The 27406-nt window shown below is 35.8% G+C and overlaps 1 protein-coding gene across 3 annotated transcripts in view; it reads left to right on the plus strand.

Annotated features, from left to right (window-relative positions):
* The window catches only part of ERC1 (ELKS/RAB6-interacting/CAST family member 1), a 549895-nt gene that overhangs the window by 201355 nt on the left and 321134 nt on the right, over nucleotides 1–27406 (plus strand). The window lies entirely within an intron of this gene.

A 27406-nucleotide genomic window follows, 5' to 3' on the forward strand; every position in this document is an offset into this window, starting at 1 on the left:
ACAGTAAAAAGCAAAATTAGCCTGGGGCACCTGGGTGACTCAGTGGGTTAAAGCCTCTGCCTTCGGCTTGGGTCATGATCTCAAGGTCCTGGGATCAAGCCCTGCATCACATCCGGCTCTCTGCTCAGCAGGGAGCCTGCTTCCTCCTCTCTCTCTGCCTCTCTGCCTACTTGAGATCTCTGCCTGTCAAATAAATAAATAAAATCTTAAAAAAACAAAAAATAAAATTAGCCCTTCTTTCCTACTTATACTGATCTAATTTTTGAAGAGGTGTCTTTATCAGATTTACACTGTTCCCTTCCTTTTCTCTTAGCAGATAACTTCCCATCCTTTGCCTGGTAAATAGAGCTCTGGGTATCCATAGTCCTGGGTTAATGTTTTCACTCATGTTCATCTTCCTTTTGTTTTGGTGAAATTCATGTTCACAGTTCACAGTTCAGCTTTAGTGACAAAATACCATGAAGCCTTGTGTTTGGAGAACTTTGATCTCTAACTTAAACATGAAGTGGACATATTTTTACGGGGAGGTTTTAGCACTTTTGCCTTTTGTATGACAGGTTTTGATCTAAATATCTCTAAACAAAACCCTGCCCCAGAAGAATTTGTCTGTGGAAGTCATTGTTGTATGCATATTTCTCTGAGTTACAAATTATGCTAATTATCATATTGTTAGGTGGTACATTTTTATAGTTTTTACTCTAGTAATAAATGCCATTTAAGTATACTTACTTCTAAATAAGTTTATTTTCCAAGGAATAAAATAAGGTTTTTCTTATTTTTCTTATTTTATAAGAATAAAACAGGTTTTGTTTTTCCATTGGCAAAGATCGTTTTGGTTGTGGTGTAAAAAAAGTCTTTCTTAGCTTCAGGTTGGAATTTAGTGCAGTATTTTTTTCTGTACAGAAGCATTTCACCATTTTTTTTTTAAATTTATTTATTGGACAGAGAGAGATCACAAGTAGGCAGAGAGGCAGGCAGAGAGAGAGGAGGAAGCAGGCTCCCCGCTGAGCAGAGAGCCCGATGCGGGGCTAGATCCCAGGACCCCGGCTCATGACCTGAGCCGAAGGCAGAGGCTTTAACCCACTGAGCCACCCAGGCGCCCCACATTTCACCATTTTAATTGTGGTTTTGCCAAGTCCAATTGAGCAGGTCCTTAAGAGAGTATTAATAGTTTAAGATTGGATTGGATATTTGGATAACTTCATTATGGGACCTTGGGCAAGATACTTAACTCTTAAGTGTTTGTTTTAACCACCTGTTTTGTGTTAATAGTGACACTTAAGCGTAGTGTTTGTTTTTTAAGCATTTCTGGTTTGGACAGATTTACTTGTTTTCTCTCCTCCTCTCTCATTCTCTCTTGCTTTCCTCTGTCCCTGTTTCCATTTAGTACAAAGCAGAGATATTTTTATTTATAGTGATGAGTCAGTGAGCCATTTCTCTGATTGTACATCTTAAGAGGCTTGTTTTTTTTTTTTTTCCATTATTGTCTGATACTAAGCTCTAAGACCTCATAAGGTAACATTTACAAAAAGAGGTGTAACTATATATTGAAAGCTTCATTCTTTTCTTTTTGTTTTTAGCTGAACTGTTCAGGATTTTGTAGGCCCAAAAGCATTTCTGACCTTGTTTGATCTGTTTACAAGGAGTTTGATTCATAGACAAGAGTTTTTAAATCTAGGAGAATGACCTGTTTTTAGTTGCATTTTTTTGTTCCTACCTGTCATTCTTTTGGCTTTCTTAAACAGCATTATTTTTCAAGAATGTATCTCCTTATTTTTTTTCCTTTCAAGCAATACTATTGCCTAGTCTTTTTGTAATGGGTTATGCAAGCACACTGTAGCCACACCTCCATTAACTAACTTCTCCTGAAATATAGTGTTATATTTTGAATTATTCATTAGTAGAAAAAAATGTATAAACACATACTTGTCCTGATCTACCTGACTGTTCTGCTGAAAAGTATTGAGTTTTGTGCCATCATGCATTGAGAAGTGGTAAACGTAGTTTTTCTTAGTACAGCTGTAGACAATTATGTGGCATTCTGTACATGAGCTAAAGATGGCAAATTCAATAGCGAAGGGAAGAAAGTCTAAATTTACAGTTAGTTGAAATTTGAATTTGTATATGGTTGCCAGATTTAGCAAATACACATATGAGTTACCAGTTAAATTTATAAACAATGACTACTTTTTTAGTATTAATGTGTTGTAAATACCAGGACATACTTATACTAAGACATTGTCACATATCTGAAATATAAATTTGAAAGGACTTTCAGTATTTGATCTGACAAACATCATTCCTCCCAATCTCATTCTTTATCTCATTTCATATCATGACAATGGTATGAAGTGGATGGTATTTTCCTGTTTTACAGATGAGAGAATTGAGGTTCAGCGGAGTTAGTGGACTTACTCAGGGTCATTGCTACAATATGGCAGAGTCTTTAGTACAAATTCGGTTTCTCTGATTTCATGTTTACAACATACTTTAATTTTCCTGTTTCCTGTTTTGTATATCCTTGTGAGGTCCAGATGCAGTCTGTAGATTATAATATGTTTTAAATATATGTTTTTACCTCCTTGGAGTATGGGGGTCAGAAGTTGGATTAATTGTGTTATCCTTTGGTGAGAATTGCCACTCTTACCATTTCTAGCCTGCTGTATGAGATACTCCTTCAGTAGTGATGGGATTATTTCCGGGTGTTCCCCTGATGATTCATACAACACTTACAGCTTTGTTCAAGAAAAACTCCAAAAGAACTTATAGTGTGATTTGTTTGGTAAGGTTAATTTAGAACCGTGCTTCTCAAATTTTAATGGTGTACAAATTATGTTGGAGTTTGTTAAAATGTTGTTCTGATGTGTGGGTTTGGATAGGGCTTGGGCTTTTTACATTTCTAACAGCTCTCAGTGTCGATGATGGTGATTTGTGGAGGTTGCTTAGACTGGCAAGGCTTTAGAACACTGGCTATGAATGAACAGTTTTGGAATTGATTTTTTTTTAAGATTTTTATTTATTTATTTGACAGAGAGAGAGATCACAAGTAGGCAGAGGGGCAGGCAGAGAGAGAAGAGGAAGCAGGCTCCCTGCTGAGCAGAGAGCCTGATGCGGGGCTCTATCCCAGGACCCCGAGATCATGACCTGAGCCGAAGGCTTTTAACCCACTGAGCCACCCAGGTGCCCCTTGAATTGATTTTTATCTTTTTAAAAAAATTTTCACATTTAACATTATCCCTGTTGATTTCTCTGTATCAGCTCATATTTGAACTTACAAGAATCCATTCTCCATTGATTTCAAGGTAGTAATGCCACCTTTTGCCTCTGTTAAAGATCCTCTGGGGTGTCATACTGGCATGGGTACAGAGACAAGTGAAACTCTTCAGGATACTAGAGCAAAAACATTGTTTTCATTAGCACCTGTTACCTGGTCATTTATTTGTATAAAAACATGTTGAGCAGTATAATGGAGTAACAGAATTGAGAATGGAGCAGGGGGAAAGGAGTGGGTCACAAAACTTCAAGACAGTTGACTGGCTTCGGTACGGGTTACAGTTTTGCAGAAACCTTCCTTCCAACCTCCAGTTTCTATTATCGGTATGACTTCGAGGTCTCAGAATTTGAGATTGTAGACTAGGAGATAAAGATGAGGAAATCAGGGGTCTAAATGGGCAGCTGTAAGGTGATTTGGTGGTGTTTGGTTGGTAGAGTTTATGTTGGTCTTTGTCAGTGAAGATGATACAAGTCTAATGAAATGGAAGAACTTGACCTTTGTCATATACAGGAAGAAATGTATCTGCTTGAATTTTCTTCACTTATTTTTCTTAAGATAGAATTATTTCGTTTCTGTTTTGCTTGGGATATTTACCCCCACTGGCCATAAAAGACATTGTTAAGATGTTGTTGCTAGCTCTTTGGTCTAGGTATTAAGCATTTCAGTGTTAGTTATGAGTTTCTAAATTGAAAAATCACTTAAGTTTGTTAAACTTAACTATTTTGAAAGTGGTAGCCAAAATTTATTACCTTCATATGTGATCTTTTAATTGAGATGTAAAAAGGAGAGTTCTTTGCAGATGACTTTCTAAGGGAGCTAAAAGCAAGGAGTAATAGGTTTAGAGAAATGGTCATGATTTAGTTTGGAGATAGTAAAAAAAACTTATAAAATGTGTTGTGAGAGGAAGAGTCAGCACAGGCTATCTTACCTGATTTAAGGGAGGTTGGTTAGTATAAAGTATATTAGCTTGTCTGTTCTCATTACTAGTTCAGTTTATCAGTGTAACTTCAGGGCAAAGTCAAATTGATCTTTTTTGCATTACTGTAAAAGCTATCTAACTCTCCCTCTGTCCCCCAAATTATGATTCCCCTTCAGTGTGTTTTCCTAAATTTTGGAAATCTGATTGTATCACTTCCCTATATGAAGTCTTACACATTTGGGATAAACTACCAATTCCTTGCTTAGTGTAATGTAATTATTTGATTTTTGTTCATTTTAACTTCCTTTTTCTCTGTTCTCCACCAATTTTATTTAAAAAGTTTAAAGATTATTTATTTATTTATTTATTTAGAGCATGCATGCAAGCAGGAGAGGGGCAGAGGGAGAGGGAGAGAGAGAATCTTTATCTCTTTAAAGATTTTTTGTTTATTTATTTGAGAGAGCGTAGAGCAAGGAAGAACATGAGTGGGGCAAGGATGGGGAGAGGGAGAAGCAGGCTCCCTGCTGAGCAGGGAGCCCTATGTAGGGCTCCATCCCAGAACCCTGGGATCATGACTTGAGCCAAAGGCAGCTGCTTAACTGACCGACCCACCCAGGTGCCCCGAGGTAATGTCTTATAGATGTAGAATTATTCCTTCTTTCTGCCTGAAGCTTTTGGCTCCTTTTCTGGTCTGTCAACATAAAGTTAAAAGTTAAAATGTCTTACGTTTATTTAGTTTCTAATAGTTCGCAGTACACTTTCACATCTACACCATCCATATACACATTTACACTATCCAGTGTAAATGAAGAGACAAATGTATGGAAGAACTAAAGGCTTATTTTTTTACACTCGTCATTTTAAGTGGAAGGAAAGTGTCATTTTTAAAAGGCAGACCTGCATAGAAATGCTCCCAACTTTAGGGCTGAAGCTCACTTTCTGAAGAGTTCAGTTGAGAAAAATGAAATGAGTCAATATGAGAATGCCAAAATATGCTGGTCTTCTGAAAAGACTGAAAGATGAAATTTCTTCAGAACAAAGGAAGCCATGGAAGGTAACAGGTCTATAAAGCTATAGCTTTCCACCTTTCACTTATTGTGTATGTATCATGTAAGCCATATTAGTCAGTATTTGGTTTCAGAGATGTTACCAAATAATCATTTTTTGCTTATAATTAGACTGGTTAAGTATATGATATTTGTAGTCAGACAGCCCTAGAATTGAGTACCATATCTGTGATGTGTAAAACTGTGATTTGGGCTAATTACTAAATTTTATTGAGGGTTTGGGCTTTTATCTATAAAGTGGAATTAATAAAAGCCCATGAGGGACGCCTGGGTGGCTCGGTTGGTTGAGCGGCTGCCTTCAGCTCAGGTCATGATCCCAGCGTCCTGGGATCGAGTCCCACATCGGGCTCCTTGCTCAGCGGGGAGCCTGCTTCTCCCTCTGCCTCTGCCTGCCTCTCTGTCTGCCTGTGCTCACTCTCTCTGACAAATAAATAAATAAAATCTTAAAAAAAAAAAAAAAAAATAAAAGCCCATGAAAGTGTTTTGAATAAGGTGATGAAAGAGATGATATGATGATAAACATTAAGGTGCTTGGTATATGATGAAAAACTTACAAAGGTGGTTATTATTTTACTTATCTAACATAGTGCTGGACTTAACATTCAAATATAGAATGTTCAGTCACACACAAACCCACCTAGCCCTTCCCACCACCTGCAAAGTAGGTGAGCATTTCCGTAATTCTGTAATTCTCTGCAGGTTAATGTATGGGGAATTTAGGATTTAAATTTATGTATTAAAATATAATGTAGATATGTGTGTTTATTTGCATGTGTGCATGTGACAATGAATGTAACTAGCTTTTTCCCACGTGCTAAATCCATTTTTCATACATTCCACATAACAACTCTATATCACAAATTAAAATCTAAAAAACAAAAAGCCCTGAAACTTAAAAAGAGCATTTGATCACTTAGGTAATGAATAGCAAACCAATATTTAATCCAGAGCTCTCCAATCTTAATCATTATATTCTCATCAGGGGCTCTCACAGCCCCAGGGACCTTGAACGTGTTTTGAGATTTATGAATTTACTATGCTGATGTTATGATTTTGTATTTTCATTTCAGTGACAATCTAAAACACAATTTATGTACATATTTTGGAAAATCTGGGTGAAATCCTATAATTAGCACATTTATCCATATTCACTCAATTCGTGGTTATGATCTCATTGTTATTAAGTATTACTCCTGTAATTGCTATGGACCAATGAGGAAAGAAGGAGGCTTTTATTTCAGGCAAAGTTCAAATGATGTTATGGTGTGCTGTAGGAAGCAAACTTGTCTTTACCACTTTGACGAAGGAAAGTTTGGGGACAGTTTAATCTTCTTATGAGTCAAAAGCACTTGGACCATAGTAGTAAGTACCATATGTGCACTGTGAGCAGTGATTTGCCTGCATCTTAAATCAATATTGGCAATTTGAATTTCACTGTATATTTTAGTTTTTATTGTATTTAATCTCTAAGTCTAGAGTTAATATTTGTGTATTTCAAGTAATATAATTTATGAACAGAGAATCTAGAAAATACTTTCCTTTACACATTATGCTATACTATATCATACTTAGTTCAGGTGTAGACCCTTCAGTCATGGGGATGAAGCAGTTCTGCTTGCGGGCAGTGCTGGAAAGCTTTGCCAGGATGCTAGCATTTCAACTTCATCTTAAAGGATGAGTACTTGTATGCTAGGCAGAGATAAGGTAATGGCATTAAGACAACTGAAGAGCCCAAAACAAAAACACTCCAAAACAAAAAACTTACTGCAGGAGGAAATAGAAATATAGACATATGAATAGAAATGTAGATGATCGTTAAGGGCCTTTGGTGCTAATTAAGGGAGTTTAGATTTTATTATGAGGTCACTGTGTCTCAGAAGTAAAACACCGGAATGTAAACTAAACTTATATAATTCACTTGTGCATGCTGAATTTTTATAAATTAAATCATGTTTTGTGTATAGTTGGAACTCTATTGGTTAAAGACCCCTTGGAAGAGGAATTTAAATGCTTTTGTAATGAAAATACAATGTAAATTTTCAAAATTATAAGTTACAATTTTTATTTATTTATTTTTGCCTCCCTTTCTTCCTTTAGCCCATCCTTTATTAATGAAGTCAGAAACTTTAAACTTGATTCTTTCCCTCCATTTCAGTGGAATGCTTTAGTGATTAATAGTCTTCTACCCAATTGATTTAATAATTTTCATTGAATTTTACCCAAAATTTATGAAGAAAACCACTTAGTGAGTTTGCTGATCCCTAGCTTTTATTTGCACCAGAGAAAAACTGTTAACATTATCTACTCAATATATCTGCTTTTTATTAATGTTGTATTAATGCTTTGATTCCCATGGTAGCCTCCAGCTGTTACTTCTCCATGTGCATGTTACAGAGAAATGTCCAAGTTAAATTAGTTTTTAAGCTGAGCCCTGTGAAACCAAGTAAAGAAGTATGAAAGGTGTCCTCTTTCTGCACACCAAGCTTGGTTTACTGTTTTGTGGTGTGATTAACTCATAGCGCTCATCATTGGCAGAGCCTTGGGGCAATGAAAATAAATGCCTTAATATCTACAAAGCACTTTTGAGATGGAAAGAGGGAAACAAGAGAGCAGGAAGTAGAAAGCTATATGTGTTCCATTGTTCTGTTTGTGCTAGAATGTTACTTTTCCTAGGTCATGAGGCCTCCTAGGTCTGACTTCCACCAAGAAGGGTTGTATCTCTGGTTGAATCTGTGAGGCCTGAGGCATAGAAACAAAAATATGAAAGGGAGAAGAAAATTAAATAAAGTATAGGAGTGTTGGGGAAGAAGAATAAAATTGAAGAGGGAAGAATAAAATTGAAAAGAAAAATAGAGGTGAGGCTTGAGGATATATATGTTTATTTCTCTTAGTACCAACATTTTGCTCAAAAGTCTAAGGTAGGGGGCACCTGGGTGGCTCACTGGGTTAAGCCTCTGCCTTCGGTTCCAGTCATGATCTCAGGGTCCTGGGATCGAGCCCCACATTGGGCTCTCTGCTCAGCAGGGAGCCTGCTTCTCCGTCTCTCTCTGCCTGCTTGTGATTTCTCTCTCTCTCTCTCTTTCTGTCAAATAAATAAATAAAATCTTTAAAAAAAAAAAAGTCTAAGGTTATGTATCTTGTTTTAGACAATGATAGAAATTAAGATTAATGCATAAAATAAGTGGATGCTCTCCATAAAATGCTTGTGCTTTCTTGTGTCATTATCAATAAATTAAGGAGAAATACAGAGTGAGCAACACAGACCCAGCTCTTTTTAAAGAATGAAAACAAATGACAGTATAATTATTTTGCCACAAATCCCAAAAGTCAAGTCATTATTTTAAGGCAGGAATCTTCTTTCGTTTTCTGTTTCTCTGTCACATGTTCAGATTTCTTGGCACAATACAACCATAGCATTATGTCGTATTCTTGGTCTGGTTTTTTTGGACTTTATAAATTGATTTTGAATATACCAACAGTGCTGGGTTCTTATCTTTATAGAGTTTGGTTAACAGGCATCAACTGTTGAAGTAAAACAACTCCACAAGTTATACCGAGATGCGAGAATGGGTTCTCTCATTTTCTTTTCCTCTCTTCTGGTGTCATTCTAAGCAGGGTCTTTTCTTAGACTTGGGGGATTGTGTGCTTGTTCTGGCCGGCTTAAAACTTCTCTCTTTCCAGGGTGCCTGGGTGGCTCAGTGGGTTAAAGCCTCTGCCTTCAGCTCAGGTCATGATACCAGGGTCCTGGGATTGAGCCCCGCATCAGGCTCTCTGCTCAACAGGGAGCCTGCTTCCCCCTCTCTCTCTGCCTGCCTCTCTGCCTACTTGTGATCTCTGTCTGTTAAATAAATAAATAAAATCTTAAAAAAAAAACAAAACAAAACTTCTCTCTTTCCTTTCCTGTGTATTTAAGTATGAGGAGATAATGGTTATCTGTTGGAATTCTGCATGTCGGCTGAGTGCTGCTGCAAGATACAGTGCAGCCCTGACTGCCGCTGCACTGAGATGCTGAATAGAACTTGGGAGAAAAAGACACACAACTGTCCTGACGGGTCTCGCTTCAGATTTATGGCTCCATATTTCAAATGTGTTCCCAATTATACAGGAAATTCTAATGCAAATGCCTATTAAATTTGATTTTACATTGCCAGAGATGATTATATCCTACTCTCTCTTCTCTTGTCAAATCTACAAAATCCCTCCCCTCTCCCCCTACCTCACACCTGCTGACTTCACTTCATATTACAGTGAGAAAAATCCAAATCAGATGCTACTCGCTGCATCTTCCCAGCATTAGATCTACCAGTTTACGTGCATCTGTACTGGTGTGTTTTGCGTGTTCTTTTACAGTGGTGTTACTGTTCTAAGTTCAACATTACCACTTTTTCTCTTAATCCTGTTCTAGTCCCCCAGTTCAAGGATGGTGCTTTCCTTTATTTTAGAAAATTTGCTCTCTCCTAGTGCATTATTTAAGCATACTTCAACATTTCCACCCTCCGTCTTTGAAAGTCCCTCCCTTGACATGATAGTCCTTTCTAGCTGGCTCTCCCTTTTTCTCTTTTCCTGCTCAGTAAATCTTGTTAAAAAATTGACTGTATATAATTGTTATCAGCGTTTTCTCACCTTTCTTCAAGTTCATCAAGTCAGGCTTCTGTTTTATTTATTTTTTTAAACTGTTTTTATCACTTCCTTGAAACTGCTTTTGCCAGGATTTCAGGTGGTGTATTTCCAGGTGCCAGGTCCAAAAGTCACTTTCTGTCATCTTACTTTTCCTTTCAGCATCATTCTGTCCACTCCCTTCTACCTTCTCCCTTCACTTCCTTGAAACGCTATTTTCTTTTGGAATTTCTGACAACAGATTCTACTTATTTCATCTGTCCTCCATTTGTCATTTCTTCTCTGTTGTCATTTCTGGCTCTCCCATACTCCCTTAGAACTCACAGGGCTCCATTTTCAGCCCTGTTGTCTTTTTTACATATACATTTCTCAGAAGGTGTCTTCAGGTCTTTTGACTTCATGACTTTCAATATTGATCATGTATTTATGGCTCCCATCTATTGTGTATATGGGACGTATCTGTCATGTATATACATATGTGTGTACACACATACACACACACATAAGAAGCTCCAGAATAATATACTGTGGAGATAATTTCTCCATGATATCTTTAATTAGGTATCAGACTTCACTTGGCCCAGAACGGATCTCTTCATTTTGCCCTGCCTTTTCAAAACTTCTTTGCCAAGTTCCCCAGTTTAATAAATGGTATCACCATTCATCCATTGCTTAACAATAAATCAACTAATTCCTAATTTGTCTCTCACTCCCTACGTTAAAACTATAAGGAAGTCCCAGTATATCTAAAATTCAACCTTTTCTGTCCATGCTTTCCTCCTGTGAAGCATTATCTCTTGCTCAGACTACCAGAATAGCTTTCTGACTGGTACCTTCTACTAGTCTCTTCTCCATAGCCAGCTAGACTGAACTCTTAAAGCTTACAGTAAATGCTGTCACTCCTTGCTTAAGGCCTTGCTGTGCTCCCCCCTTACACTGAGAATAAAATCCGAACTCCTTACCATGGTTTATGAGATTCTGCATCATCTGACTACTTGCCAGCTCTATGACCCCACCACTTACTACTTCTCACCATATCAACTTAAAAAAAAAAAAAATGAGCCAAGCTTTTGCTATGCTCAAAGCATTTTTACTTATGTTCTCTCTACCTCTTCCTCCAGTTCCTTACATGGCTCACTTTTCACATCCTCCATGACAGTTCCTTAGTGATATCTACCCTGACCATTGTAGCTCAATAAACTATATCTCTATTCATGTATTCAGTATCTCTATTACATGGCTCAGTTTTATTTTTGCCATAGCACATGCCACTGTGCTATGAGATGCTTCTTTTTTAGTTTATGTTGTTTTGCCTCTTTCAAAAATAAGTTCCATGAAGCCAGTGAGGTCATACTCTATTCTCTTTCTTAAAACTGTGCAGCCCTTGGTTGGCATTCAGTAAGTATTTGCTAAATAGATAAGTGAAGGTTAGCTCTTTTCAGAAAAAATTGAGTTGGGTTTAGAATGCATGCTGGGTTCCCTCCACCATATATGTGCTGCCAAAGCAAGCATGAGGATTTTTTGTTTTTTGTCTTAAGATTTACTTATTTATTCGAAAGAGAGAGAGAACATGAGTGGTGGAAGGGGCAGAGGGAGAGGAAGAGAGAGAATCTCAAGCTGACTCCCCCTTGAGCATAGAGCCCAACTTGGGGCTTGATCCCACCACCCATGAAATCATGACCTGAGCTAAAATCACCATTTTGGCTGCTCAACTGACTGAGCCACCCAGGCATTCTAGAATGCATACTGGTTTAAAATTATAGACAGATGTTAACTTTATCTTAGTTGGTAGAAACTTTAATTTTTATTAGGTTATTTTTAATTAGTTTTTAGGAGATATTCTTTTGTACTTTATGATACCAGGGGATTGCTTCCTAAAGCAGAAGGTGGGGCGCCTGGATGGTTCACTTGGTTGTGTCTGGCTCTTGATTTCGGCTCAAGCTGTGATCTTAGAATCATGGGATCAGGCCCTACATTTGGCTCATTGCTCACCTGGGAGTCGGCTTGAGATTCTTACTCCCTCTCTCTCTGCACCCTTCCAAATGAATAAATCAATCTTAAGAAAGGATAAAATAAAAGGCTTTTCAGTGACTTATAAACTTCTGCAGCAAGGATAAGCAAACTACAGGCCCTGTACCCTTTATATAGCCTGCAAGCTAAGAATGGTTTTCATATATTTAAAATGGTTAAAAACAACAGAGAAGAGTATGTGACATGGATTATAAATGGCTTACAAAGTACTCTCTGGCTTTTTACAAAAAAAAAAAAAAAAGTTTGCACACCCTTGCTGGAGGGTCTGGTCCTTCATTCCCTGTGTGACCTCATCTATCAGTATGCTATGTCTCCATCTACTTTGATCACATTAGCCAGGCACACTCTTAACATCAGCACTTTTGCATCTTCTGTTTCCTCTATATGGAACACTCTCTCCTTGATAGGTGCATAGCTGTGGCTTGTTTCTCCTTTTCCTTTACATCTTTACTTAGATGTTCTATTCACAGTGTGGTTTTTCCCAAGCACTTCATTTATTTTTTAGTTTTTAAAGATTTTATCACTTATTTGACAGACACAGAGAGGGAGCACAAGCAGGGGGAGTGGGAGAAGGAGAAGCAGGCTTCCTGCTGAGCAGGGAGCCCAATGCGGGGCTCGATCCCAGGACCCTGGGATCATGACCTGAGCTGAAGGCAGATGCTTAATCAACTGAGCCACCCAGGCATACCCCGAGCACTTCATTTAAAATTGCAGTTTCACCCCCATTCCTTCTTTTCCTCTTGTTTTTTTCCACTGGATTTATTACCACTGACATGCAGTGTATTTTACTTATATTCTCTCTCTTCCCATAGAGAAGGGAAGAGAAGTTTGGGTTTTATTCTGAGTGTAAGGGGGGAGCACAGCAAGGCCTTAAGCAAGGAGTGACAGGATTTACTGTAAGCTTTAGGAGTTCAGTCTAGCTGGCTATGGAGAAGAGACTAGTAGAAGAGTAAAATATAGAAGTAAAGGTACCAGTCAGAAAGCTACTCTGGTAGTCTGAGCAAGATAATGCTTCACAGGAGAGCATGGACAGAAATGGTTGAATTTCAGATATATTGGGACTTCCTTATAGATTTTAATGTAGGGAGTGAGAGATGAATTAGGAATATTCCCAAAGTAATACCTAGCACATAGAAGCTTTCATGAAATAGTCATTGAATTAATGATAATGGATTAGAGTTTCTTTGAGATGAAAATTTAAAAAAGAGCTTTTGAGGCACCTGAGGGGCTCAGTCAGTTAAGCATCTGCCTTTGGCTCAGGTCATGATCTCAGGTCATGATCTCAGGGTCCTGGGATGGAGTCCTGCATTGGGCTCCCTGCTTAACAGGGAGAGGCAGACTCCTTCTCCCTCTGCCTCTGCTGCTCCCCTTGCTTGTGCTCTTTCATGCTCTCTGCCTGTCAAATAAATATATATATATATATATATGTATGTATATGTATATATATATATATGTATGTATATGTATATACATATATATATCTATTTTTTTAAGAGCTGTCAAAAACATCAATTCCGTTAACTTTGAGTAACTGCTATGAGTTAGGCCTTGCCTCAGATATATGGAGATACATAATATAAGGTTCTTGCCTACAAGGTGACTAGTGTAGTAGTGAGAACAAACATGGAAATAAGTGAAATTAAATATAAGATGGGACTAATCCTGGTGTTTTTCCCTTGCTGATTAAAAGCTGTTGAATTGGTGCTCGCTTTGGCAGTACATATACTAAACTTTGAACAATACAGAGGAGATTAGCATAGCCCCTGCAAAAGGATGACAGGCAGATTTGTGAAGTGTTCCATATATAAAACAAAAACTGTTGATCATTTAAAGCATTTTTTGTAAAACTTAACAGTGTTTATATAAAACTCCACATTGTTAATGATTTTATATTTTTTTATGATTTTTATATTCTGTATTGAAATCTTTCTTTTTTTAAATCATGGCTTATTATCTGGAGATTGTTATGGATACAGTGCCATAAAAATAAAATCCCTCCTTAAAGCAGCTCTTAAACATTGTCATTAGAAATAAAACATGTGAAACTATTATTTAGTTTCTTGTATACTTACGGGGATGGTATCATATGAAATTGATATATATTTTTAAAGATGTTATTTACTTATTTGACAGAGAGAGCACAAGCAGGGGGAGTGGCAGGCAGAGGGAGAGGGAGAAGCAGGCTTCCCGCTAAGTGGGGAGCCCAGTGTGGGGCTCAGTCCCAGGACCCTGGGATCATGACCTGAGCTGAAGGCAGACACTTAACTGACTGAGCCACCCGGGCACTCCTGAAATGGATATTTTTAAGCCAAGTGTAGGTATTTAGGTAGTATTATGAAATTTCACATCTTAGTTTTTATATTAAGTGAGTGTTAATGGAGCTGTTCTCAGGAAGGTAGAAGGAGAGGGAGTGTGTGTGTGCATGTGCACACATGCAATATCTGTATATTCTCTCTCTCTGTAGCATTTTGGACATTATATAGATGTTTAATAGGTAATGCTTTATCAGTATAATTTTGCTTCTAAGTAGCATATTTTTAAGCTCTTTTTCTTTTTTTGAAGATTAATTTATTTATTTTAGAGAGAGAGCTTGAGACGAGCAGGGGAAGGGACAGAGGGAGAGGGAGAGAGAGAAAATCTCAAGCAAACTCTGCACTGAGTGTGGGGCCTGACACAGGGTTCAGTCTCATGCCCCTGAGATCATGACCTTAGCTGAAATCAAGAGTTGAACTCTCAACTGACTGAACCACCCAGGTGCCCCTTTTAAGCTCTTTTTCTAGCTTAAGCTTCTTTTTTCTAGTGAAAACACAAATAGCTGAGTCAGGTTTGATTTTTGGTATTTCTTTAAACCTGACAATAGTCGCATTCTAGTTTTTTCTTAAATTTGCGTGGGAGATTTTTATGTTGGGTAACCTATTATGTATGTATTATGTGTGTCTTTTTGACAAAGGAAAAGCCATTAGAAATGTAGTTTCTGAAAAAAGTATTGATGGCTTCTTAAAAAAATGGAAGTTTTGAAGGAGAACAAGAATTATTCCTTTCTAGATAGTTTTTCTTAGGTGCTTAAAGATAAGGAGAGTGTTCATTTTTCATTGCATTGTAATGTTAAACTGTATTTTCCCTAAACTCTATTGTTTTGGGTAGATTTATCAATAGAGGGGATGTACTTAGTTTCCTTTTTATGCATGTGTTGAACAAATATTTAATGAGCATCTGTACACTAGGAGGAACTATGCTAGGTGTTATGAATTAGGAAAATGTAGCAAACATGGACCTTGAACTCTAGGAAAGCATTTTCATTCCTTTTTTTTTTTTTAAGATTAAAAAAAATTTTAAGTAATCTCCACATCCAGTGTGGGGCTCAAACTTAAAGCCCCAAGATCTAGAGTCATAGGCTCCACTGACTGAGGTAGCCATGTGCCCCTAGGAAGACATATTCATAGATATAATGAGATATAAATCTGGTTCACAGTAATATAGCAACAATAATAGGAACAAATTGACATGTCATAAGTTATATTTAGTTAAAGTGGATGCAGGAGCTGAGAGGGATCAGTAGTAGTTATGGCCTAACAGATTTACCCAAGTTTGGGTTTGAATTTTAAGAGGCAGAGACTGAGGGAACAATGACAAAGTAAATAGGGGCAGATTTAGTAGATCTGATGTGATCCTGAGAATTCTGTATTTTCAGCAACCTCCCACATGATGCTAATGATATGTATTCATATAAATGAATGTCTCTTGTGACAGAGACCAGTAGAGATCAGACTGTCTTTTCCATTTTTGCTTTTTTCTCTTCTTACCCATTAATTTATTCATGTCTGTGTGAGAGTGGAGAGTGTTCAGTCTATTATTATTTATCATTTCGTTGTTAAAATAGTTGAGAACTCATCAATTGAGAATCAGATTTTAAAGGATTAATTCATTTATGAATCTCCTTTCTCCTTTTCCTGCTTGAAGAATAATAAAAATATAAGTTCACTTAGAATTTAATCCAATTAATTAATTCAGGCATAATAGCAGTCTGAGAGAGTTTATAAAAATATACTAAGCCATTTAAATCCTTTTCTTTCTGTTTGCACTTTAAGGTATGGATTTACTAACATATTTGGATTTTCTTGTCAATTTGGATTTAAATCAAATTACATATTGATCTGTTTATAAGTAAAGAAAAGGTAATTTCATGTTTCAAAGGTTCTCTTTTGTCTCAGAATATTTATTTCTGAATATACATTGTAGTAACATCTTTTATTTTTACTCTTAACATATGTTTTGATGATACTGCCTTTTGTATTCTTTACCTAAGAAACAGCATTGAAAAGGATATTAGTGAGATAAGAAATTGGGTGTATTCATTCCCTCTAGTTAATTTGTGAATTCAGAACTCTACATACACTTGTGCTTGTGTGTGCACACATACATAATACAAGGAGGTGGGGTAGAAAAGACAATAGGAGAGAGATTGATTTAATCCTCTTACAATTTTCTGTACTTTTCTTAGTTCTCTGACTTATCAGATAAAATCATTTTATTTTCATATTTAATTATTCCTTATTCTGTACAGTGAAAATGTTAAAGTAATAGCCAGAAAACTAAGATAAAGAAAGGAAATTGAAAGTATAAAAAGAAAACATTAGGAAGTAGAAAATTAAAGATCAAAAAAACAAGGGAAACTTAAATGTGCCATACTTGGACTACCTTCTATTAGTGTGATACAGAAGACCCTATTTTGAGATAAAACCGTATCTCATTTTTAAAAACGTATGTATTATTTGTTTTAGAGAGCATGCATGTGTGTGCATGTGAGCAGGGGTAGGGGTAGAGGGTGAAGGAGAGAATCTCAAGTAGGCCCTGTGCCGAACAGGGAGCCCCATGGAGGGCTTGATCTCATGACCTAACCTGAGCTGAAATCAAGAGTCTGCTGCTTAACCAACTGAGCCACCCAGGTGCCCACATGTCTCATTTTTAAAAAACATAACTTTAAAATGTTTTAAAAAAAATTTTGCCTATTGGGTCATCTGGGTGACTCAGGTCATGGTCTCAGGGTTGTGAGATCAAGCTCTGAGTCAGGCTCCACACTCAGCTTGGAGTCTGCTCGGGATTCATTCCCTCATCTTTCCCTGTCCTCTGTTCCTCCCCTAAATTGTGTGCTCTGTCTCTCTCTCCAAAATAAATGAAATATATAAAAAGTATTTGTCTATTTTAGAAAATTTAGAAACTACAGAAAACCATTATTTGGTTATATGTGTGTGTGTTTATGCACACATGTATGTTTAGGATCATGCTTTGAATTCAGCTTGGTATTCTATATTTGTTTCTTAGCATTTTATCATGTCTTTTTGGAGTTGATGGAGATAATCATTAAAATTCTGTGACCAGTATTTTGAAAATCAGAAATAACATTTTTGGTTTTTAAACACACACTATAAGTTGGATGGGAATGGTTGTTGGGATAGGATAGGGGCAGTGGGATTTTTTTATTCTCTTTTCTGAAATACAGCTAAAAACACCCTGAACTAGATCTGTGACTTGAGGGTAAAGTCAGAAATTTTAAAAAATCATTAGCTCTCAGATAATAATTATGATAAAAAGTGCTAAAGAGTGAAATGTGTTTTGATTGGATCAAATGTTAAGCATATAAAATTGGCCCTTAAACCAAAAAATACACAGGTAATTTTAATTAGGTTTCTTACTCCATGTAACCAAGTCACCAGGTTGCTGCAGGCATTAGTGGTTGCTAGCACCATCTGGAATAATGCATATATGTAGAGTGAGAAAAATTATACACCAGCTGAGATTTTTTTCTCTCTTAAAACAGAGTGAGGGGCACCTGGGTGGCTCAGTGGGTTAAGCCTCTGCCTTCAGCTCAGGTCATGATCTCAGGGTCCTGGGATCGAGTTCTGCATCGGGCTCTCTGCTCGGCAGGGAGCCTGCTTCCTCCTCTCTCTCTCTGCCTACTTGTGATCTCTCTCTGTCAAATAAATAAATAAAATCTTAAAAAAAAAAAAACAAAACCAGTGAAATGTTTGCACCTAGTAAAGCAATGTTATGAGGAATTTAATTTTGAGAAAGAGCAATTTGATTCATGAAAACAATTTTGCTTCATTTTTTTGGCCTTTTTAAATGCAAAGTACCAATCTGTTTTTTCCATTAGTTGATATAATTGATATCAGACTAACAAAAATGGAATTATTAGCATAGAAAATTATGTAATGAGGAGAGTGAAATATAAACATGACTTATGTTTCTATTTCTTTTACTGGTAACTATTTTTATTATATTCTCTGTGGTTGAATCTTTCTGTGAATAGTCAAGATAGCAGAAAGTACAGATCTGAAATGTGACCTTGGCATAGCTTATATTAGTATGTACTTCCATTAGAGAATGACTTTTTATCCTACTGTTTATGTCATTAATATACTATTTGATTTTGAATAATGTTTTTATTTAAAATTCTATGCTGAAGAAACATTTAGAAATTATTTTTAAAAATTTTGTTGCCTATAGGTAGGATCATATTCAGATCCACCTAAAAGAGAATGTGTGTTTTCAAAACCTTGTAGAGAGGATTCCACAGTTATGTTTTTGACAGTATTATTAACTATATTCTCTGAGAAACCTTCATTACAGAAAACAATAAAAATGCCAGAATCCTTTCATTAATTTTATAAACGTAGAGTTAAGCCGGAGGAAAGTAAAGAAATTTATAGGAGTAAATATATAAAATATAAAAGATAGGGTTTGTCTTGTGACAAAATTGGTTTAACATTGGAAAAATCTCAAAAACATGTCAATAAAATAAGCATTCATGTATTCAAAACTAAAATGACAATTTTTGGCAGACAAGGAAAGATTAAAAAGTTCCCACAGAAAAAAGTTAACAGATATTCTAATCAATTATGAAATGTAAAAAGCATTTTGTTGAATCAAGAGAAGGACAGAGATACTCACTCTCACTTCTTCTTTTCATCATGGTTCTGGAAATTCTAGGAAGTTCAATAAGAAAAGATAAAAAGAATGTAAAGATTGAAAAAATCCTGAAATACCCAAAAGAATACACAGAAAAATTATTAGCAGAAACATTTACCAAGGTAGTTCCATATAAACCCACATATTGAAATCAAATGGATTTGATTTCCATTTGATTAGAAACATTAGAATAAAATTAATTTAATAAACTATATCATTGAAATAATTTATTTAAGAAAGGTTCATCTGGGTTTGGGACTATTAGATGAAAAGTTGATGAAAGGTGAATTTTATAGACAGATGAGAAGGCTGTTACTACCTTAATACATTGATGAATCCTCGCTTTGTTAAGAATGGGAAAATCAGACATTACATGCTTTCTGATGTGAGACAATATGAAATATACAGTGCCATTATTTAGTATTATGACTTACAGAGTTAAAACTGAATCTGGTCAAGTCTTTCAAGCTAAGTCTCAGTACCTAAAGAAAAGGAAAAGCAGGAAATGAGTTAAATGACTCCATGAAGAAGCAAACGAATAACCCAAAATAGAAGTCATTTTACAAGAAAAACTGAAATCTGTTTCTTTAAGAAGTCAGTGGCATTTTAAAAAGGGGGCAGAGGAAGAAGTGAGGGATTTTTCTCTAGATTAATAGAAATTTGAAGGATTTAACAAACACCATGCTGTGGACCTTTAATGAATTCTGATTCAAACAAGCCAACTGTGAAAAGATTTATTTATTTTTTTTTGAAAAGATTTATTTTGAGACGACTGGGGACCATTGAATATGTATTGGACATTAGATAACAATGAATTGTTAATTTTGTCAATACTTACATTGTTGAAACTGCTCTTTTGGGAGTACTTTTTATAAGGAACTTTGTAATGACATGTTGTCTGAAATTTAAAATGACAACAAAACATATAAGGTACCTAGGAATAAAATAAATGGAAGTCTTTTATTGAAGAAATTAAAACACTTGTTGAAAACAAAGGATAAGGATAACTAAATAACTAGAGAGACATACCATGTCAATGAATTGAAAGGTTCAAGAGCATGAATGTGTCCGTTCTTCCCATATTGATTTGTAGATTCAGTACAGTTTCAATAAAAATCCCAAAAGGTGGCTGCTGAATTTTGATTGCTCTAGTTGATTGGTTGATTGATTGGTTGGTTGGCTGGTTTTGCAGAGTTTGATAGCCTGGTTCTGAAATTTATATGAGAAGTCTAAAGGCCAGGAAACACCAAAATGGTCCTCAATAAGAACAAGGTAGGCAGGCTTGCCTGAAATAACTATTGAGATTTCGTATAAAGGCATAATAATTAAGGAAATATAGATTTGGCACAGAAATTCGCAAAGATACCAGGGAGCCACAAAATAGGCACACGTATTTTCAGAAACTTTCTATATGACAGTTGTGCCAATGCATGTTAGTGCTACTGGGACGATTAGTTATCAATATATGTAAAAAATGAGATTTTATTCTTACCTCATGTCATACCCGAAAAATGAAATTATGTCTTTAGTTCATACCATATACAGCATCAGTGTCTAAATGGATTAATGACTTCAGTGTGAAAGACAAAGTTAAAAAATTTTTAAGAGAATATCTTTATGAGGTTGGGATAGGGAAGATACTGTGAAAAAAATCACAAAATTGCAAACCATAAAGAAGATTGGTACATTTAATACAATAAAAATTTTAAAATTTATAATTAAAAACATATCATAAAGGTAATTCATAGATTGGAAGAAAATATTTGTATAACATATAATAGATAAGGGATTATTATACAAAATATATAAAATATACTTATAAGTCATTAAGAAAAAGATACCTAATTAAAAAATGGGCAGAAGATATAAGTAGCTATATCACAGATGTAGAAACAGGAATGGCAAAATACCATATGGAAAGATGTCCAGAACTACTGGGGAAGATGGCAGAGTAGGAGGGCCCTAAGCTCACCTCATCCAATGGATATATCTAGATAACAGCCACATAATTGTACATAACCCAGAAAATGACCTGACGACTGATAGAACAGACTCTCCGTAGCTAAATGTAAAAAGAGGCCACATTGAAGAGGGTAGGAAGGGTGGAAAAGTGGTCAGCAGCTAAAGGGACCCACAGGGTTTTCTGTGGGAGGGAGGGATGCCTGAGATGTGCAAAAGTCAAAGAAACAGACTCTCACACTAGGAATTCCAAAAACATTTGTCTTTGAAAAACAGAGGTGCTGATTTCATGAATTCTTCTATTCAGTGGGGCTTAAAAATCTGGAAATTTGAAAATCAGCAGAGTCATGGGAGAGCCAGTAGAGTGAGAGGAACCTGAGTCCCCACTTTCAAAGAGATAACACAACAAATAGCTCCCTAGAGATAAAGCATAGAAGCAGCAGTTTGAAAAATACATGGGGTATACTGGAGGGAGATTTGTTTACTAATCTCAGAGTGTGTGCTGGAAGGAGAAGCATTCTCCTGAGATTTCTCCAGGAACGAAGAAGCTGTTGGACACCATTTCCCTACCCAACCCACAAGCATAAACATATGGCCGCCTGTGGGAACAAGCACAGTGCCCATACTAGTATGGAAACAACTTCAGGCTTTCAGCTGACTTTACAGTAGAAACTTTGCAGGCCAGAAGGGAGTGGCATGATACATTCAAAGTCCTGAAAGAAAAAAACCTGCAGCCAAGAATACTCTATCTAGCAAGGCTATTATTCAGAATAGAAGGAGAGATGAAGAGTTTTTCCCAAACAAAAGTTAAAGGAATTCATAACCACTATACCAGTCTTAGAAGAAATGTTAAAGGGGACTGAATGGAAAAGAAAGACCATAAGAGAAAAAGCAATAAAATAAAAGAGTAAACACAATAAAATTAAGTCTATCTATAAAAATCAGCCAAAGGATTCTCACAATAAAGAGATGTAAAGTATGATACTGTATACCTAAATGTGGGAAGTGTATGGGGAAGGAGTAAAGAATGAGCTCAAACTTAAGTGACCATCAACTTAATATAGACTGTTACGTGCATAAGATGTTGTATATAAACCTAATGGTAATCATAAAGTGAAAACTGATAATAGATATGCAAAGAATAAAGAGAAAGAAAGCCAAATATATCACTAAAGAAAGTCAACAGATTGTGAGAGAGCAAGAGAAGAGAAGAACTACAAAAACAACCATGAAACAAGTAACAAAATAGCAATAAATACATACCTGTCAAAAATTACTTTCAATATAAATGGGCTAGATGCTCCATTCAAAAGATACAGGGTGACAGAGTAGATTAAAAAAAAGCAAGACCCATCTGTGTGCTACCTACCAGAGATTCTTTCAGACCTGAAGACACATGCAGATTGGAAGTGATGGTATAGAAAAGCACTTATCATGCAAACCAAAATGAAAAGAAAGCTGAGGTAGCAATACATATATCAGACAAAATAGACTTTAAGGCTGTAACAAGAGACAAAGAAGGACACTATATCATTATAAAGGGAACAATTCAGCAAGAAGGCATAGCAATTGTGGTAATTGTAAATATGTATGCACCCAACGTGGCAGCACCCAGATACATAAAACAGCTAATAAACATAAAGGAAATAATTGATAGTAATGTAATAATAGAAGGGACTTCAATACCCCATTTACATCAATGGACAGATCATCTAAACAGAAAATAACAAGGAAATGGTGGCTGTGAAGGACACATTGGACCAGATGGATCTAACTTACATATTCAGAATGTTTCATCCTTAAACCGTAGAATACACCTTTTTTTCAAGTGCGCATGGTTACGTTCTTCAGAATGGATCACATATTAGGCCACAAAACAAGTCTCAACAAATTCAAAAAGGTCGACGTCCTACGATGTCATTTCCAACCACAACACTATGGAACTGGAAATCAACCATAAGAAAAAATATGGAAAGACTACATATACATGGAGGTTAAACAACATGCTGTCAAACAATGAATGGGTCGGCCATGAAATCAAAGAGGAAATAAAAAAATATATGAAGACAAACATAAATGAAAAGACAGCAGTCCAAAATCTTTAGGATGCAGCAAAAACAGTTCTAAGAAGAAATATTATAGCAATATAGGCCTACCCCCAGAAGCAAGAAAAACCTCAACTAACCCTCCTATAAGAGCTAGGAAAAGAAGAACAAACAAAACTCAAAACCAGTAGAAGGAAGGAAATAATAAATAGTAGAGCAGAAATAAATGTAAACTAAAAAAGACCCCAATAGAACAAATCAACGAACCCTGGAGCTGGTTCCTGGAAAAGATCAACAGGATTGATAAACCTTTAACTTGATTCCCCACAAAAAGAGAGGACTCAGATAAACAAAATCAGAAATGAAAGAGATATAACAACTGAAACCACAGAAATACAAGGGTTATAAGAGAATATTTTGAAAAATTATATGCCAACAAATTGGATAACCTAGAAGAAGTGGATAAATTCCTAGAAATATGTAATTTACAAAACTGAAATAAGAAGAAATAGAAAATTTGAACACATTGATTACCAGCAATGAAATTAGGGCACTAATCAAAACCTCCCAACAAACAAAAGTTCATGACTAGAGACTTCTAGAGATGATTTCTACCAAACATTTAAAGAAGAACCCATACCTATTCTTATCTAAACTATTCAAAGAAACAGAAGAGAAAGAAAAGAAAGCTTCCAAATTCATTCTGTGAGGCCAGTACTATCCTGATACCAAAACCAGTTAAAGACTCTACTAAAAAAGAGAGCTGCAGGCCAATATCTCTGATGAATGTAGATACAAAAATCCTTAACAAAGTACTATCAAACCAAATCCAACAATATATTTTAAAAAAAAAATCATTTCCTGGGATGGAAGAGTGGTTTAATTCATAAACTAATGCGATATGTCACATCAACAAGAGAAAGGATAAAAAACTGCATGATCATTTCAAAACATGGAGAAGAAGCTTTTTGACAAAGTACAACATCCATTCATTTTAAAACTCTGAACGAAGTGGGTTTTCAGGGACCATACTTCAACATAAAAAAGGCCATATATGAAAAAACCCACCGCAGGCATCATACTCAAATGAGGAAAAGGTGAGAGCTTTTCTCCTAAGCTCAGGAACAAGACAAGGATATTCATTCTCACCCTTCCATTCAGCATAGTACTGGAAGTCCTAACCATAGCAGTCAGACAATAAAAAGAAATAAGAGACATCCAAATTGTCAAGGAAGAAATAAAACTTTTATTTGCATATGTCATGATACTGTATACAGAAAGCCCTAAAGATTCCACCAAAAACCTTCTAGAACTGGTAAATGAATTTGGTAAGGTCATAGTATACAAAAGCAATATGTAGAAATCTGTTGCATTTCTGTACATAGAAGAAGAAAGAGAAAATAAAAAAATAGTCCCATACACAGTTGTACTAAAATATAAAATACCTAGAAATAAACTTAACTAAAGAGGTCAAAAACCTATAATCTGAAAACTATAAAACATTGATGAAGGAAATGGAAGGTAATACTAACAAATGAGAAGATATTCCATGCTCATTGACTGGAGGAACAAATACTGTGAAAGTGTCCATACAGCTGAAGTAATGTATAGATATAATGCAATGCCTATGAAAATATCCATTATATTTTTCAGAGTCGGAACAAATGATCCTAAAACTTGTGTGGAACACAAAAGACCCTGAATAGCCAAAGTGATCTTGAAAAAGAACAAAAACAGAGATGACACGATCCCAGATTTCAAGATGTAGTACAAACTTGTAGTAATCAAAACAATATGGTACTGGCATAAAAATAGACACATAGATCAATGGAACAGAATAAAAAACCCAGAAATAAACCCACGATTACATGATCAATTAATCTATAAAGGAGGCAAGAATATGTAGTGGTGAAAAAGTCTGTTTAACAAATGGTTTTGGGAAAACTGGAGAGCTATGTGCAAAAGGGTGAGGGTGTACCACTTTCTTACACCAAACACAAACATAAATTCAAAATTGACTAAAGACCTAAATGTGAGACCTGAAACCTTGAAAATCCTGGAAGGAGAGCACAGATAGTAATTTCTCTGACATCGGGTGTAATAACATTTTTCTAGATATGTCTCCTGAGGCAGGGGAAACAAAAGCAAAAGTAAACTGTTGGGACCACATTAAAATAAAAAGCTTCTGCACAGCATAGGAAGCAATCAACAGATAAGAAGAGAACCTAGTGAATGAGAGATCTTTGCAAATGACGTATCTGATGAAGGTGATAGGGATAAAGTATATAAAGAACTTCTGCAACTCAACATGAAAAAACCAAATAATCCAATTTAAAAAAGGACAGGAGACATGAATGGACATTTCTCCAAGGAAGATGTACAGATTACCAAAAGACACATAAAAGATGGTGAACACCACTCATCATCAGGGAAACACAAATCAGAACCAAAATGAGATACCACCTCACACCAGTCAGAGTGGCTGCAATCAGAAACACAAGACACAACAGGTGTTTGTGAGGATGTGAAGAGAAAGGAGCCCTTGTGCGCTGTTGGTGGGAAAGTAAATTGGTGTAGCCACTGTGGAAAACAATATGGAGGTTCCTCAAAAAATAAGACTACCAATTGATTCAGCAATTTAGTTGTTCAACTATTTACCTAAAGAATATGAAAACACTAGTTCAAAAAGATAATATGCAGTCCTATGTTTAATGCAGCATTAAATAGCCAAATTATGGAAGCAATTCAAGTGTCTATGGATAGATGAGTGGATAAAGAAGGTGTGACACACAGACACACACTGGAATATTGTTCATCCATAAAAAGGAAATCTTTGGGCGCCTGGGTGGCTCAGTCAGTTAAACGTCTGCCTTCGGCTCGGGTCATGATCCTAGGGTGCTGGGATCGAGCCCCGTATTGGGCTCTATGCTCAGTGGAGAGCCTACTTCTCTCTCTCTCTCTGCCCCTGCTGCTCTGCTTACTTATACTCTCTATCTCTATGTCAAATAAATAAAACCTTAAAAAAAAGTAAATGAAATCTTGCCATTTGCCACAATGTAGATGGAGCTATACAGTATTATGCTGAGTGAAATCAGTCAGAGAAAGACAAATACCATATGATTTCACTCATGTGGAATTTAAGAAGCAGACAAATGAACAAAGCAAAAAAAGAGACAAACCAAAAAACTGACTCTTAACTACAGAGAACAAACTGGTCACCAGAGGGGAGGTGAATTGGAGGATGTGTAAAATAGGTAAAGGGGATAAAAAGTACATTTATTACATATTATTACTCAGAACACTGAGTAATGTATAGAATTGTTGAATTATGATATTGTACACCTGAAACTAATATAACATTGTATGTTAACTCTACTGGAATTAAAATTTAAGAAAAGAGAAAAAAGAAGAATAAAGAAAAGTTGTTCAGTGTTGGTAGTTAGCAATATGCGTTTTAAAGCTACGATGAGATATTATTTGTATCTATTAGTTTGTTACTATTTAGAAAGTCAGATAGTACTAAGTGTTACTGATTTCCTAGAGGTATAACAGGTATTGCTGTGTACTACTAGTGAAAATACAAGTTAATACAATTTCTTGGAAAGTAATTAGTGAATCTGAAGGTTATACCTATTGTATGGCCTAACATTTCAGTTTCTGGGCCCTTGCCTTAGAGAAACTCTTGCATAGGTACAACTAGCAAAGCATAACTAGCAGCATTGCTCATAAATAGTAAGAAAAATGAAACAACTGTACTGTTCATCACTTTGGGAATGGGTTGAAACATTTGCTTTATATTTATACTATAGTGAAAATTGAAGGGATTGAAAAAAACTGCATTAACACTCATTGTTTAGTGTGAGTTTCAAAACATGTATTGAAAAGAAAGAATCATTTAGTAATAAACCATATATGAATTTCAAAAGCATTCAAACTTAATGAAGTATCCCTATATAAGCAATTTAGTAGTATACTATAATAATAGCAGGGGGATCTTAAACACAACATTTAGAATATAAGGCATTCTTATTTTAGTGTGAAAGCAGTGGAATAGGATTAGGAACTTCAGAAGTACGTATAATCTTTGGTTGGTTAAGTGGGGTTCCCATATTGTTACATCATTATTTTCATATTCATATATATTATATATAGTCTTTGAAAGTTTGAAATATTTAATAGTAGTAACATTAGAGCTAGAATATCAAACCTTTCTTAATTGGCCACTCTGCTCTTTCATAGCATTGATGTTGGTAGCCTTTCCCTGTTTCCAACATAAATCTCTGAATTGATTTCTTCAGACTACCTGGTGCCTTTCTCATGTTTTATGGCTTTGTGCTTCGTAAAGTACATGCTTAAACTTAGTTTCTGAAATATCATTGTAACCAATTTGCTACCCTTGGTAGGAAAGAATTTTGAATTGTTAGAAAAATCTTGCAGCAAGAATTCTTTGTTCGTTTTCAGCTATTACTTGGTGTCGGTGGTATAGATTTGTAAATGAAAATGTTCTCTGTGCATATATATGAAA

Source organism: Martes martes (assembly GCF_963455335.1).
Source record: "Martes martes genome assembly, chromosome: 8".
NCBI lineage: Eukaryota > Metazoa > Chordata > Mammalia > Carnivora > Mustelidae > Martes > Martes martes.